At 47.5% G+C, this 15,718-nt stretch overlaps 1 long non-coding RNA gene across 2 annotated transcripts; it reads left to right on the top strand.

The window, feature by feature from the left end:
• The first annotated feature begins 2,686 nt into the window (after window positions 1-2,686).
• Window positions 2,687-14,711, top strand: LOC139826640 (uncharacterized). 2 transcript variants are annotated; one of them, XR_011736785.1, is made up of 3 exons: window positions 2,687-2,804; window positions 3,357-3,441; window positions 13,544-14,711. It is a non-coding gene; the product is annotated as an uncharacterized lncRNA (long non-coding RNA). The 2 variants fall into 2 exon arrangements; XR_011736786.1 differs by lacking the exon at window positions 13,544-14,711 and adding an exon at window positions 4,220-4,456.
• Window positions 14,712-15,718: the final 1,007 nt, after the last annotated feature.

Genomic DNA, 15,718 nt, shown 5'->3' with positions numbered 1-15,718 from the left:
TTTCTGACCCCTGGTAAATTTCCGGGCCTCCTGTATGTTCAGTACCGCTGCAGCAACTGCCCGCGGGCATCCCGGCCACCCTTTTGCAGTTGCATCTAATTGTCTGGAGAAATAGGCCGCTGCTCGTCGGTACGGGCCAAGATCCTGTGCCAGTGTACCCAAGGCTATTCCCTGCTTCTCGTGAGAGAATAGAAAAAATGGTTTACTCACACCTGGGAGTCCTAGAGCAGGCGCTGTCAAAGCCTTACCAAGTTCTTCAAAGGCTCGTGTAGCTCCTTTATTCCATTGCAGGTGTTCCTGATCTGTGGCTGCTGGCACATACAGTGGCTTGACAAACAATCCATAATTATAAATCCACAACCGGCACCACTCTGTCATGCCCAAGAAGGGTCCGTAATTCTTTTACAGTTTGAGGCTTTGATGTTTGGCATACGGCCTCCTTTCGAGCCTGGCCCAGGGTCCTCTGCCCTACGCTGATTTCATAGCCCAAATGAGTTACTCATGAGTTGCTGTATCATCTGGGCTGTCTTCTGTGATACCTGGTATCCTTGGAGCCCCCAAAGTTCAATAAGCTTACAGTTCAGGTTATGCATGTCTTCTGTGTCCTGGTAGCGATCATCCACATATTGTTGCATCTGTCCTTCATCAGATGGGGCTTCCCAAGATTCAAGATCTTTAGCGAGCTGATTTCCTAGTACTGTTGGGCTGTTTTTAAATCCTTGTGGCAACACCATCCAGGTGAGCTGGGTTTTACATAAATATTGTCTGGCTGGCTTCACGGAGAGAGAGGCAAAAAGGCATCTTTCAAATCTAAAACAGTAAGCCAAATCAAATTAGAGTTAATACAGTCAGAAAGGTGTTTGCTACCACTGGGTAGAGGTCCTTTATTATTCTGTTTATAACCTGACTTGTATTAATTTCTCTATTACTGGCCAAATTCCTTCTCCCAAAAAGGTTGGAAGGAATTGGACATATATAGAAATTTATCAATACCTACTTGTTTACCCAATTTGTATTTCAAAGGTTCACAAAAATATGCCCGTTCACTTTGGCCAGTGACTCCCTTTACCTACTATGTAATTGTTACTTGTTGTCAATCCACCAAAAATTCCACTTGTTTCTGTTCATTCCAGGTTCCCATCAGTCTTTTTCAAAACTTGCTACTGTCTGTTTCTCTCTCTGCCTACTTCCTCTGTACCTTCCCCAACGTTCATTTTCCCAACATATATACTGACTTCTCTCTAAAGGCTTTCAAAGCCTTCCAACCTCTTCAGTTCCATACTTACTTATCCTTTCAAGAATCTTCCTTGTCCCTGTTACTGAATACTCTCCAAGCTTCATCTAACAACCTTTCCAAATTTCTACTTTCTGTTGCCCTCAGTTTCTACAACTTCTCCAGGGGAGAAGGTCAATTCCCTGTATCATTGGGATCAGCATTTGGATCATCGTTCAGTTCCTCACCACCAAAACCAGAAAGAAGGCAAGGGAAGATGGAAGTGCTTTTGTCCAAGAAGGCCCCGAAATCTGCGTGTGGAGGCGAGTGGCTGCCGGGTGACGGTCCCCACTGGTGCAGTGACACGTGCTGCCCCACTGTGGGCCCCCCCGTGGGTCACTGCGGAGCCCAGGTGTGGTCGTGTAGGAAACGATCACCTTGCCAATAGAACAGGCCCAGGCAGGATCTCTCAGCAAAGCACATTTTGTTAATGATTTTGCAAGACCGGGTGTTCTCCCTAAAGGCAGGCACGCATAATAGGGCAAAAAGCCCCCGTTTATATCCCCCCAAACCCTGGGTGCAATTTCCCTCCCCTGTTGCCCACTGGTCGGTTCTTCAGGGTTTACAGAGCACCCGACACCTGCCTCAGTTTACGTATTTCATTCATCTAATCCGAACAACACCCTTTCCCTTATTGATCTATTTAAAAATGGGTTCCTGGCTCTTTGGCCGTCCTTCCCTCTAGATTAACTTGTAAATACAGGTGTCAGTTTGCATTCTGGGATTAGTTTGAAGAGATTTTGTTTTACATTCAGGATTCACAGTCTGATGTGTCTCGGTCCCTTCCCTCGCTGGGGTCAGGTGCCAGCTCCCCAGTTTTGTGAAAACAACGTTTCTTCCTTGAACGTTCCTTACAGTTCAGTGCACCTGAGGGTTATAATCCGCAGCCTGGACGGTCTCATGTTTGTGGGTGACTCGGTGCCCTCGTTGCTCTGATGTTGGAGCAGCTCTCTGCTGAACGCTTCTCCCGTCGTTACTGAGAGATCGTGTCAGCCTGGGTTGCTCTGTCACTGCAAATCAATCACTCTACTTGTGCTGGAGTTCTCGGGTTCCTCTTTCCATTGATGTTACTGATGAGGTTGGGCTGGTTTTAGGACGGGAGTGGGATTAGGCTGTTCAGGATGGTAAAAGCTCCTTGCGCAGGTGAGCAAAGTTCTGCTGCGCGAGTTGGGAGGTTCCTGCGTTCAGCTGGATCCGGCTGCGTGTGACCTGAGTTTATTGGAGCGTGGCCTAGTTCAGAGACGTGGTTGTGTCTTTCTCTGGGTGTGAGAAGCTAAAATGCTTTGATAGCCTCATTTAATTAGTGCTGAGAGTCTGTTCACAGGATAGGTGTTTTAAGTGGTTTTGGGAGAATGGGGTTAACATCACTTTGAAAAGGGATTGAATGAGAAGTGGTGCTTGTTTCTTAGGGTGAAAAATCCAATGGGAATCCAGCTTCTTCTGAAGGAATAGAAGACAAACTCGTAAATGGATCAGCCACCCTGGAGGCAAAGTAAAGATTTTCTATGGGTCTCAGACTGGCACAGCAAAGGTATCAGTTACTTTTTTTTTTCCCCACCTACATGAAGTAATTTGAAATATTGAGACTCAAGTCTGTTGCTTGCCTTAGAAGTATTGCACAGTGTAAACATCGGAAAGTTCATTAGCTCATGAGAAGTCATTGCCCAACATGAAAGATAACGTAAAATTATGTAAAAATAACATTTTTTTCTACTTGCTTTAAATGGCGCATGCAGTAGAGACATTGATGATGAAGTTTAAAGTTTACTCTTGCCGTACCCGTAGTTGCGAGCGGGTCTTCTCAGAGACAAGTACTGGTTTAGGTGCTTTTGAAAAAAATGGTGTGTGTAAATGTGAAATCATTAGTCATTAAAATTCATGTCACTCTCTTCTTGCAGCCAATATACTTGATTTTTTTTTTTCTTAACATGAGGAATTCTAGGTCCAGTGTCCAGTTCTCGGATGTCTTTGTTCTTTCTGTTGTGGGAGGTGTCTTGTGACTGGGCGTGTGGGGGGTTGTTTGGTCGCTACCACGCTTGGGTTGAAGCAATTGATAAATTCCTATTTTTTTTTTTTTTTGGAGGTTTGCCAGAGGTCTGGCTGAAGCCGTTATTTCACTTTGTTTGCCTGTGGAAGTCATCAGCATGGGAGATTATGATCCAGAGGAGGTAAGTACCTTATAAATATGACTAATAAAGAAAAGCTTTTCCTTGTGTTGCGAAGGCTCTTTTCCCCTTGTATTTCTCTCCTATTATTCTGGAAATTCCCATGCTGTGTGTTAAAAATCGCTTCCCTTCTGTATAAGTGTAGCCCATCAACCCTCAGCAGAAAACACCTAAATTTTGAATATTCCTAGGAGAGGATTGCCTAGAGTATTTTGATGGTGACAGTGACTTGGTATGAGCTGGTTCTGTAACTCAGGTGTGAGTTCAGTGAGAGCGGTTGCACCAGGTCCCTCTGTTCTGTCTCTGTATCCCCAGGGAAGGGTTCAAAGCCAGAACAAGCAGATGGTGACAATTTGCAGCCTTCACAGGCTCATAAGCTAAAAACTCCTTGCTGGTCATATTTAGATGGAGGAGGCATTTTTCTTCTGTGAATATTGATAGTTGTTTTTTTGAATCAGTGAGAAACTTGATTGCTGCAAGAGTCTGCTCAAGAAGCTGTCGATTGGGGTGGGGAAGGGAGATGTTCTGTTCTCTTGTACCACCTCTGTGAAGCAGCAGACAGACAGTTTGATCTCTCCTGGCTAATTTAAGGCGTCTCTGCAGGGGGGATGGCCGTTCGCCACTGTTGGGGTTATCACCTGCAGCATCCCACACCAAAATCCCACTTAGAAAAAACCTCATCTTTTAACTTCTTCCAACTCCCCATGTGTTCCAGTTGTCTTACTAATGGGAAGCGTTCTGAGAAATGCACCGATCTCTTCTATTCTCTTGATATTATTAGACAACCGGCAGGAACGTTTGTGTGTTCTTGGTAGCTACGTACACTGACGGGCAGCCAACCGAGAGTGCAGCGTGGTTCTGCAAGGGGTTAGAAGAGGCAGCGCGTGACTTTCGCTTTGGGAAAACGTATCTGAAAGGCCTGAGATACGCTGTGTTTGGCTTGGGAAATGCGGTTTATGTCGATCATTACAACACTCTAAGTATCTGCTCTGCACCTTTCTGAAGTTTCTGCTCCGCTGAAAGGCTGAGCTTCCCAAAATGCTCCAAAACTGAATGATAACTGGTAGCTTGTGTGAGATTTGCAGCCTTTGTGTGGACTGGGTTTAGGGCACAGGCAGTGCAGTTTTGAAGCAAGTGTGCTGCCCCTTGAAATGGGAAAGGAGGTTGTTAGCCAATCTTGCAGCCTGAGAAAATGCTGATTCCCTTTCCATCAGTGTTCAGTCTTGCATAAAAATACAAATACAGCACAAACTAAGTGCCTGCAAGCAACACAGAGCTGGAGAGAGGCTGATGGTTCAGGTATTTGGCTGGGTTCTATTTGCAGTGCTTCCATTTTGCTGTGTGAACGCTTTAGTAATTTAATCTGTTCAGGTAGGTGTCAGGAACTAAAATGCAGATAGAAGCACTTTTCATATTAGTGTCTCCTGTGGTGATTAGTAGGTACAGCCTAACACGTTCTTATTTGTTTCTGCAGTTGCTTGTAGCTGCTTGAAACAGTTCCTGCTGGGCTCAAAGTTTGGGTGGTGGGTTTTTTGTGTGGTTTTCTTTTTCCCAGGAAGTACATTTAAATCTTTCTTCAGCCTTAGAGGGAGGCTCAAGCTGCTGTTCTCATAGGAAAGATGACTGGGGGAAAAAAAGGCACTCAACCAAAACCAAAATGGGCCCAAACAAACAAAACAACCAAAAAAAAAAACCAAACTAAAACCAAGAGCAGCAAAAACCCCAAACAAACCCCCAGTGTGACTCCACAGATATTCCTTCAGTGTCCTCTTATTTTATGGGTACAAAAATATTGATTGTCTTTTAGACTTCCCTGCTGCTGTAAAGTCAGCACAGACCTGTGCTCTGGTGGGTTGTTCACCATCGTTAGTTTTAACCGCTCCTTGATTTGCCAAATGATTTATTGGGAGCGATAGCTGGATATGAGGCTGGGCTGTGGTGGGCGCTGGAGGAACCCAGATGTCCTTTCGTGGGGAGAGTAGATGGGTGTGAGGGGAAAGCCCAGGGTCCCGTTGCTCTGGCCCTGGCAGGGGAGCTGGGACCGGGAAACTGGTTCTTCTGTGACACAACCTGTTCTCGAGTCCCATCCTGTGGTTTTATTTGGATTTTTCTTTTCTGCTTGCTTTGCAGCCCAAACGTGAACTGCGTGCGCTCTTGTGTCTTCCCAACCTCCCCGTGGGGACCCTTTGAGGGGATTTTGTCTTGCTGGTCTTTTTCTTGGGTGCAGTGTCCAAGAGCAGTTGGAAGATGGTTTTTGGAGGTGGCTGGTTAGTTCTGTTTTCTTAGGATTGTTCTGGCGGATGGTGATGGGTTTTAAATCTAAAATCTCTTGGCAAAAGTTTGGCCTCAAACTTCAGGTAAGGGCAGAGAACTCATCAGTCAAGTGTGATACAGATGATAGTGATGTCCTCACACTATCTATGGAGTATCTCTCATTTATTTTATATGGATAGTGGTGATACACTTCAATAATCATTGTAGATTCTGTTCTGCAAATAAGGAAATATGTGACATCTTCATAGGTCTTCCGAATTCTTCTGTGGGCAATCTAACAGCACAGGTGCGTGACACAGCTGCTGTTAATGGACAAAATGGCCTGAGAAGATGATCTGCCAGTGTCTATTAGTTTCAGAATGCTTTTATTATAGCAATAGGTATTTTTCATTCAAATTAGTTGCTAAAAGAGTAACAGTTCCTCCAGAATCTAATTCAAGAATTCAAGGGAGCAGCCTGGGATGGCGAAGCCAATGTAGGAATTAGTGAATCTACTTGGGCTGAGGGACGGATGTCTCTTCTCCATCTCACCTGGGTGAGAGGAGCTCTCAAGAACTTGCAGGTAGATTTGGGGGAGGGATTGAAATGGGATGAGCTGCCGTGTGGTCGATACCCATGGCCTCACTTCCGTAAGACACGGTTTGCCGTGGTTGCCACTAGTGGAGGTCACCAATGTGAGATCTTCATGGCAGATGTTTTGCGACAGGCTCAGCAAGCGTTCTGACTTACCACGGGGCTTATTGTGAAAGGTCCAGGATTTTGGTTTTTCTTCAGTACTAGCTGATGGAGGTGAAAGTATCATCTAGATCTTTTACTTAGGTGACACATCTTACCGTCTTTGGTGGAGCAATTTGAATCCCAGAATGTCCAGTAAGAGGAAGATTGATGTGGAAGGAAGGCGATTTATTGATAGATGGGAAAGCAAATACATGTTTGTGTTTCAGGGAGGAAAAGCCAGTATGTCTTTTGTGTTACGAGACAGAGTCGGCGATACAGGAGCACGATGCACATAACAAACACAAGCCCTGTGGGCCAAATCCTCAATTTGAATGCAACTGCGGGGCTGCTGTGGCCTCCGGTGAAAATGTTCGACACCCCATCATAGGCTTAGTTTGACAAGAAATTATGCGCTTATGTATTGGAAATTTTTGTTATTCCTGTTGTCCCCTGCTGCAAAGCAGAAGGGGCTCTTGGATTAAAATGGGCATCTGGGTTTAGGCAAAAAGCCAGATCCTAACAATTTGTTAGCTCTTTTCTGCTCAGCTGTTGAGGTTGGTATTTCTTACAGCTCCTGGCATTCCCAGCCCTGAACTCTGCCAGTCCCGTTTTCTTGACACCAGGTTCGGCTTGGCTTGCCTGCTGAAGCAGCTGCATTTTTCACTGACCTTAGCAGGCTTTTACTACGTGTTAAAAATGTCCAAGGTGTTCTTAGTTTCCTGTATGACGAGAAGGATCTGAAGCAGCATCACGGAAAGACCAAGCTTTCCATCCATTTTGCGACTGCAGTATTTTTGCGTGTCAAGTAGAGCCCTGTAATATCCCCTGTCATGTTCTCACTCCTGCTTTCAGTTCACGGAAGCAAACCCTTCCACAAATCTCAAGCCTTTTATACTTTTCAACAGCGCTTTCTTTTCTTTTAAGGGAAAGAGGAAGCCTAAAGAATAGCTCTTGGTGGCCTTTCAAGGGTTTCTCAAAGACTGAGCAGCCCTAGGAATGAAACTGGAGTTTTCTCCTGTCGCACTTGGGCAAACTGAAAAATTCCGCTGCCCGGATTCCACTTCTATTCTGGTATAAAACGCTGAAATAATTTGAACAGGTTCCTTTCACCAACAGTGACATTTTCTCGCTTTAGTCAGAACATTCTTTTGGGTGGTGGCTCAAGTGCAGCAATTGTGTTCCAGCCAATGCTCCTGAAGTCGGTGGTGATGGATTTGCCGCTGTGTCTGACCTTCAGCTCCGGCACACTCCTGTAAAACAGCGGGAAACTGGGACGTTTTTTCCCCCTGTAAAGATCTCCTGCTGTGAAGCTCCCTTTTCTGCACCGAAATGTTTCAGCTTTAACAGACAATCATTGCTTCCAACCCCAGGGCTTTTGTGGAGGTTGCTTGGTAGACCCACACTGATTTGCCAGCTGTGTATTTCCCTCCTCAGAAGAAAAGCCCTCTGGAGGTCGTTGAGGAGTTTGTGAAGCACAATGTGACATCAGATGGGCTATAACCGAGCTCATGGTGGCTGCATTTTTGGAGGAGGATGGCTGAGTCTTTCTTGTGACTTCTGGGCATTTTTCAACCACTGCTCTACTTCATTCCTTTGTAATTATGCCTTTCTGTGTATGCTTTCCAAGCCTTTTCTTGCAATGAGTTTTTGGTGGTGTAGAGATCTGTGCCGGAAGGTGTCTTTGGGTTTTCTTCTGGACTTTTTGCCATGTTGGGATGCTCAGCAACCTGGTCCAGTGGAAGGTGTCCCTGCCCATGGCTGGGGGGTGGACACTAGGTGATTTTTAAGGTCCCTTCCATCCCAAACCACTTCACGAGGCACCTGGGGGGGTTCAGCTGGAGAACAGGAGCTGAGGGGAGACCTTCTGATCTCTGAACTGCCTGAAAGGAGCTTGGAGGCAGGGGGGTCGGGCTCTGCTCCCCAGGAACAAGCGCCAGGAGCAGAGGAAACGGCCTCAAGTTGCACCGGGGAGGCTGAGGTTGGATGTGGGGAACAATTTCTTCCCCAAAGGGCTGTGGGGCATTGGAGCAGGCTGCCCAGGGCAGTGCTGGAGTCACCAGCCCTGGAGGGGTTTAAAAGGTGTTTAAATGAGGTTCTCAGGGACATGGGGCAGTGCCAGGCGTGGGTTATGGTTGGACTCCCTGATCTTGAGGGGCTTTTCCAACCAAAATGATTCTATGACTATTGACCTGCTGCAGGTGAAATGGGTTTTCAGCTGCTGGATTTTCCATATGCACTGCAGCTGCCTGTCTTCTCAGATCTCTACTGAGGAGGAAGACTTAAAGGTTAATTTTGACACTCATCTCAAGTCTCACATCATGCACACCTTAAGCTTGATGTAAAGCAGAACTGAAGCTTTCTCTGCTTGTTGTTTCTTTTTTAGACCCTGTGGTTGGGGTGTTACAGCCTCTGTGTGGCTGTGAGCTGTGCTGGTCATTTGATTTGGTGCAGGGAGACAGGAATTCCATACCCACGCTCCTGTCTACTGGTTGCATGTCAGCACAGCTTACTAATCCTCCAGCCAGGACTAGCTGTACGCTTTCTGCTTTAAACCACGTTTGCAGATTCTTAGTCACGCAAGACTGAATGTAGAACTGCAGGGACCAGTGACTGGGTAGGATAAACGTTACCTTCTATTAGCAGGTACCACCTGTGCCATTGGAGACGTATGAAGTGATAGTCTGGATCTACTGTTGGCAAAATGTTTTTAATACAAATGTCATGCCTCACCGTTCTTGTCTCGTGTGCACAAAGTTGCAGATAAGGCGGCTGCAATTCTTTTTCTTTTTCTGGATCTCTTCTTTTAGGCTTTTGACACTTGTAGATTCTGCCAATGTTTCCGACCGCTGCAGCTCCCCCAAGATCTCTGAGGAAGAGTCCGAGGAGCCTGTTTGTTCTCTGTGCATCACTTTGGCAAGAAATGCTGCAGTTCAGCCACTTTCCTGGGAACTGGGTATCGTTGTGTTTGCCTGGTTGTGACTGACACATTTTGGCCCCGTGCCAGCCGGCACGTGCGGAGCCAGCATCCAAACAGACTCAGAAAATTGGGGGTATTTGTAAAAAATGTGGCTTGACTCTGCACTGGAGCCCTTCCCCCTCATTCCTGGAAGTGCTACAGCCCTGATAGATGCCAAACAGATGCAGATTTAGCACGTGGCAGCTTTTTTGGAGGGCAGGAAAAGCAGATAATTCGTTGGTGTGGTTCCCTGCAAGGCAGCGATTGTGCAGCGTTGAGCTCCTGAGGCTGCTGCATCGGGAGCAAAGGGGAGACAAAACCCGCTTTAGTTACTGCAACATCGCTAAGTCCTAATTCTCCCTAGAAAAATAGACTGAAAAGATCCATTATTGCTCTCAGCTGGTCTTGCTGCGTTTGTAGTGTCTCTTTAGCTTAATTGTCTGTATAGAAATGTGCGAGTGACCAAATGTTTTAATCAATTAGAGCAAGTGTGGGGACTGGGGGTTTCTGGCACTGCTATGGCGCAGTCACCAGGCAAACCTGATTTGATTGTGTTTTCTGGCTGAGTGTCTAAAGCCCAATCAATTATTGCAGAGAGATGGAACAGCTAAATAAGACTTAAATTAATAGGGTTTATTATTTTTGCGCCTGAGGAGGCGGCAAACCAGACAGAGTGAGATATCCTGTAAAGAAATTGGTTCATATTTCTTCTTCTGTAACTTTCTGGTGTTTATACCTGTACTTGGATGTTCAGCTCTAACTTACAGGCAACAGCTGAAGTTCTGTTCGGATGAGCTGAATAAGTGTGTGGCCAAAAGCCAGCAATCACAGTAAGCCCTGCAAAATGAAGAGATGAGTAACAGGAGGGCTAATTAAAGAGGTCTTTTAAAAAAAAATTAAGAAGAAACTGAAAACATAGATTAAAACAAAAGTTTCTTCTCATTAAGTAACTTGACTCAAGGGCCTAAATTCTTCAGGGAAATATAAATTTTATGATATTAAAGGAGTGGACACTGCAGGTTTGTGAAACTCAGGACCTGAGCCTGAAAGTTCAGAGTCTCTGTCCATCTCCAGCCACCAGTCCTTGTTCTGCTGAGTTAATAATCTCTTCTCCCAGTGTTTCAATCTGCTTATTTTTTGTTTCCAGAATTAATACATTGTGACCCAAGCTTCCTTGTTTCCTTCCGATTAGATTATTTGCTGGTTTCTTGACCTTTGGGCCTGCCTGTCTTCCAGGAGCTCTTGAAATAACCCTCTAGATGGGGTGAGGGACAGGACATGAGAGAATACACCTAATTCATGCCCCTGTGAATGGTAAAAATGAAGTCTTGGTGCCTTTCTGTGCTGCTCTGCCAGCACTGTAACAACCTGAGGCTTTTCTAGGAGGAAATGTGAAGGTGGTCGGTGGGGTGAGATGGGTGCGGACCCTGGTGAGCGGCTCAGCCGGGTGTGTATGTGTGTGGGTTTAACCATCCAAGTGAAAACATTGCATTTAGATTAAATATCTCTGACCTGTCCTCTCCCTACTCCTGTCTGGGCTCTTCCTTGTTAGCCCTTTTGGATGTCCTTTGTTAGTTTTATCTGATTTTCTGCCTTGACCTTTCTGATTATGACCCTGTCTTCTTGTGCTTTTCCTTTTATTTTCAGCTGGAGGATCACAAGGGTGCAGAAGAGCCTGTGATTCTGCCAGATTGGTTTCTTGTTACGCTTGCGATCTTCGCTTTATTATTGGCACCGTTTGCACTGAATAGGGTTTGAAAAACTGCCAGTTGTCCTGAACTCCTTTGCCCTTCAACTCTCCTCCTCTGGGATCTCACCTGTGGTTCAGGGAAGTCTCATTTCTTGAGTTTTCATGTTCATTGTTCTTCTTCTCCTTTCGTGGCCACCACCACCAGCATCTCCCCACCTTCTTGGTCCCCAGCAGGTATCCACGTCAATCACTACATCACTGGAGTCAATGATACTTTATACCTGTGCTGCATTTTCCCTCAAAGTTTCTTCCAAGACTCCACAGCACTAAGCATTGCTCAAGGAACAGAGCAACCATTATAGGAGGGGATAAAGCAAAAGCTGATAAAAATAATACCCAGGGGAGTGGGGAGGGGGATGCACTGCATCTCTACTAAAAATGAAATATTCTGGGGGCAGCTGGGACAAGTCTCTAATAAAATACGGGCTTACGATCGTGAGACTTCTCTAATAAAAATCTTTCTGGTGTGGGGGGTTTTGAGACGTTCACTTCTGAAGAATTATGCCTGTGCTCTACTGTTCCGTGTGGATTCTCCGATCATCGTATGTGCACGTTGTGACAGGCAGCACGACCACTTGGACGAAACGTCGCTTCACCACTAAAAATCAAACGCGGCAGAAGCTGCGTCCTCCACGTTCTGTAACTTCGCATCCCTAAATTCTGCACGCTTTGTCACCTGCACGAACGGCCTGTCTGAGTTCAACCCCTGCAATTAAACGAGACAAACGGTTAAAGCTGCTGTGGGATGGAGGGTGGTGGCTTCGATACACATCTGAGCAGGCCTGGCAGATTGACTGGATCACACTCCCACAAACCTGCCAAGGTAAACACCACGTGCTGACAATGGTGGAAGTAACCACTGGATGGCTGAAAGATGCCCAGTGCCCGATGCCACTGCCCAGAGCACTGTCCTGGGCCGTGGACAGCAAGGCTGTGCTGACACAGCACCCAGAGAGAACTGAGTCTCACAGTGGGACTCATTTCTGAAACAAGCTCCGACACGTGGGGCAGAGCGTGGCACTGCGTGGGTGGATCACAGCCCCTGCCGGGCACCAGCCTCTGGGAAATGGAGCTGTAAAATACACATGAAGGACAGTGGGTGGTGGAACCTTGAACAATGGGGTTTCCCTTGAGCAGTTGTACCCGGTTGGTGAACACCAGAGGATCCATCAATGGAGCCCGGCCTGCCCAGTCAGAACCGCATGAGCTGGGGAGTGGATCAGTCCCTGTGCTGTGTACGGAGCGTGGGGGACCTGGGGTTTAAAAAGTGGGGGTTTCTTTAAATTATTTTTCTTATTTTTGCATTAATAATGAACCTTCAACCTGTCTTGGTTGTTTTTTTGTTTTCTTTTTATAAGCAAGATTGATTTGAAGACTAAAACCCCCCCAGCTCCCCCCTCCCCTGGGAAGGGCCATGAGTGGCAGTGGCAGTGACAGGAGGGACATCACCTTGTAAAATCCCCCTGGGCCCTGGGGGTGTCAAGGGAGGGAGGACGGATGAGGGGGCCCCGGGGGTCTGTGCAAGAAGCCGTGCTGATTTCAGGAGCCGGAGGAGGGGAGCACTTTGGGGGCTTCATCAGGGGTCTGGGACATGCAGAGGCAGGGGCCCCAGTGGCTGTGTGCCCCCAATCCAGGGTGCCCCCATAGCCATGATCCGGGTGCCGACAGCTGCCTCCAGCCATTGATTGCTTTGTTATTTGTCTCCCCTTCGCTCTCCCGCCCCACTGCAGCGATGCAGGTGGGAGGGAGCATTAAGAAACCCCCCCACCCAGCGCCCACCTCTGTGCTGCTGCTCCTTCTCTCTGGATTTTTATGCTTTAGATATATATTTTTAAAAAAATGAGGGGAGAAAAGACCATCTAGAGGCTCTCAAGGCCCAGTGCCCTCCCCAGCAGTGTGTGCTCCCCCCCACCCTAGAAATAATACCTAGAAAATTCTTCCAGTGCGATTCTCAGGGGAGCCCCCGCTCCCAACGCCCTGGCCTGGGACCCCAAATGAAGCAGGGCACGAGGCAGGGGGACGCTGGCCAGGGCTGTGCTGCGGCTGAATTGCACGGGCAGAGCTTTATCTCCCCTCCTTCCCTGCCCATGGTTCTGTTTGGATGGCTCTCTAGTTCAAAAGTGCCTTAGCAACTCTTGGGACACCCTTCCCACTCTTCCCTCCTGCTGCCCTTCATGCTGGTGACACCGATGGCCGTGGGGCAGGGGCACAGGCTGACAGGGAGAGAAGTGGGGAGGGGACGAGGGCCCAGCTCCCTCCCGGGGCACCAGAGGACATTCACCAGGCCAAGCCGTCTCCTTCATCTCCTGGATGTCCTCTGCCATGCCAGAACGCGCCTTCTGCATGGCCCGCATGTCCTCTGCCGGGCCGGACTGCACCTCCTTAAACTTGCTCATCTCCTCCCACAGATCCTGGAGGGAAGCCCTGTCCTCACCAGGCCAAGCATCTCCTGGATCTCCCGGATGTCCTCCACCAGGCTGGAATGCGCCTCCTGCATTGCACGCATGTCCTCTGCCAGGCTGGAATGCGCCTCCTTAAACTTGCTCATCTTCTCACAGGTCTGAGGGCAGCACGATAGCAGCGTGGAGCCCAGAGGGAGGGGGCATCCCGTGGGGGAGCACCCAGGGAGCAGCAAGAGCTGCCCAGGGCAGCCGTGCAGCTTCAGCTGTGCTTGCCATGGGCTTTAGGGTCTTACAGCCCCCCCATCGCTGCCACATGTGGCCCAGGTTCTGGCGTGAAGGGCACCAGAGCTGCCCATGATTGTGAGAAATGCAGCTGTGATTCCTGCTGAGGAGATGTTCAGTGTTTACAGATATAACCAAATGAGGCACAGGCTCTGAACCTGGAAAAAGGAAAAGGTGGTTAAGTTCTATGCAAAAAGTTATGAAACTTGTTTATGAAGTTATATTGATACAGGGAACTAACATTTTAAGGGTTACCCAACCACATTCCAAGGGCCTACTAACGAACTAGCACTTTAAGCCACATAATGAATATCTAGTTTAGAGCTGTATGTAACCAGTTAAGGAAATAAACAGAACCTCATTGAATGCCGAGAGAAGAAGTTTCACAGCACCAGCTGTAACCTTGAGGAGAAGAGATAGCCAAGATTTACAGCAAAAAGGGGGCGCCATTCTGATTTCGGTCGACTTGGCAGCTTGGGTTCCAGCCAATTCAGCATAATGAGCCACAGGTAAAAGGTTCACTGTGACGAAGCTGAAGGAGCCTTCATCCAAAGACCCCTCCTCAAAATCACCAAGTGACACTGTAGAGAATATGCTTGAAGAAACAGGGCACTCAGTACTTTTCCAGTCCCACTTGCACAACCCAGCGTACGTGTCGGACGGCAAGGATTTGTCCTTGGGTAATCAATAGAAAGAAACTTATTAAGAAGTAAAACACGAAAAGAGGTTATAGAACAAAGGTATGCTGTCTTGTAGAACAAAGATGTGCTATTGCTGTACCGCGTGAACATTACTTTGTAGCTAGTTATGATGTGTCATATGTCGCGTCTACCCTGGACTAACCCTGTAGAACAGAATCAGAATTGCAATAAAACGAGCATTGATCATCGCTCCATGAGGACCCATCTTTGACTCCGGGGCTCCCCAATCTTCATGGCACTGCGCAGGCGTAACAGGGAGGGGTCAAGGAGGAGACTGTGGAAATGGTTATCTGAGACTTATTTTAATAAGAAGCGTGAAAGCTTATCAATCTGTAGAGGCGTTCCTGGGGTCATTACGAATATGTAACACTTTACTGTATTTAAGCACACTTCTTATTGTTAAAAGGTGCGCGTGTTGGCCGGAGCGAATCCCCCACTCACCCAGCGCTGTTTTGCTTCTGCTCTAATGAACACGTGTTTAAGGAATACAATTAAGGAATTGGATAAAACGTTGTTTATCCATAGAAAAAGCCTAAGTTATTTGTTTCAATTGGCGACCTCAACATGATAACCTTGGATAGCTCTGTGTTACCTCAGGTTCAAGGGAGGCGCCCCACTTCAATAGTGGCCCTTGGACTCGGCTGTGCGGAGAGCTACCAACATTATTCAAAATTAAAGCGGAAGGGAAAGAATGGAGCTCGCTCCCCCTGAATACTGCAGTTTACCCGTAATCCAGAGTGCACGAAGGTCCCGACGGGAAAAGTGGACTGTAAGTACTGCTGGGTCGGGTAGGTCCTGATGGGAAGAATGGACTGTAAGTACCGCCGGGTCGGGCAGTGTGACTGTGACTGCTGTTGGCTGAGACGCAGCCTGGTTGCAAAGCGAGCGCGGAGTCCTTCTAAGTGGGGTTCCAACACCCTGCGAGGGGCTTGGCCACTGAAGGGACAAAGCGAGTGAAGAACTCTCTGTGTCATGGGTTTGAGCCCCACGTTGTGAGCCAGGTTTCATGGGTTTGATCCCCACAAGAGGTCGAAGGGGAGCGACCTGCTGCAGGTGCCCCCCTGACAGTCCCTTTGCGGGGGTAGAGGGGGTCATGTTAGAATTTTGGACTCCCCAACAGTCTCTTGGGGGGGATCATGCTAGAATTCTGGGATGAAGAGAAGTTCATCCAAGGAAAAAGCGAAGGATAAATGGACTT

The sequence above is a fragment of the Patagioenas fasciata genome (genome assembly GCF_037038585.1).
Source record: "Patagioenas fasciata isolate bPatFas1 chromosome 19 unlocalized genomic scaffold, bPatFas1.hap1 SUPER_19_unloc_1, whole genome shotgun sequence".
NCBI lineage: Eukaryota > Metazoa > Chordata > Aves > Columbiformes > Columbidae > Patagioenas > Patagioenas fasciata.
This window is presented reverse-complemented; position numbering and strand designations above follow the sequence as displayed.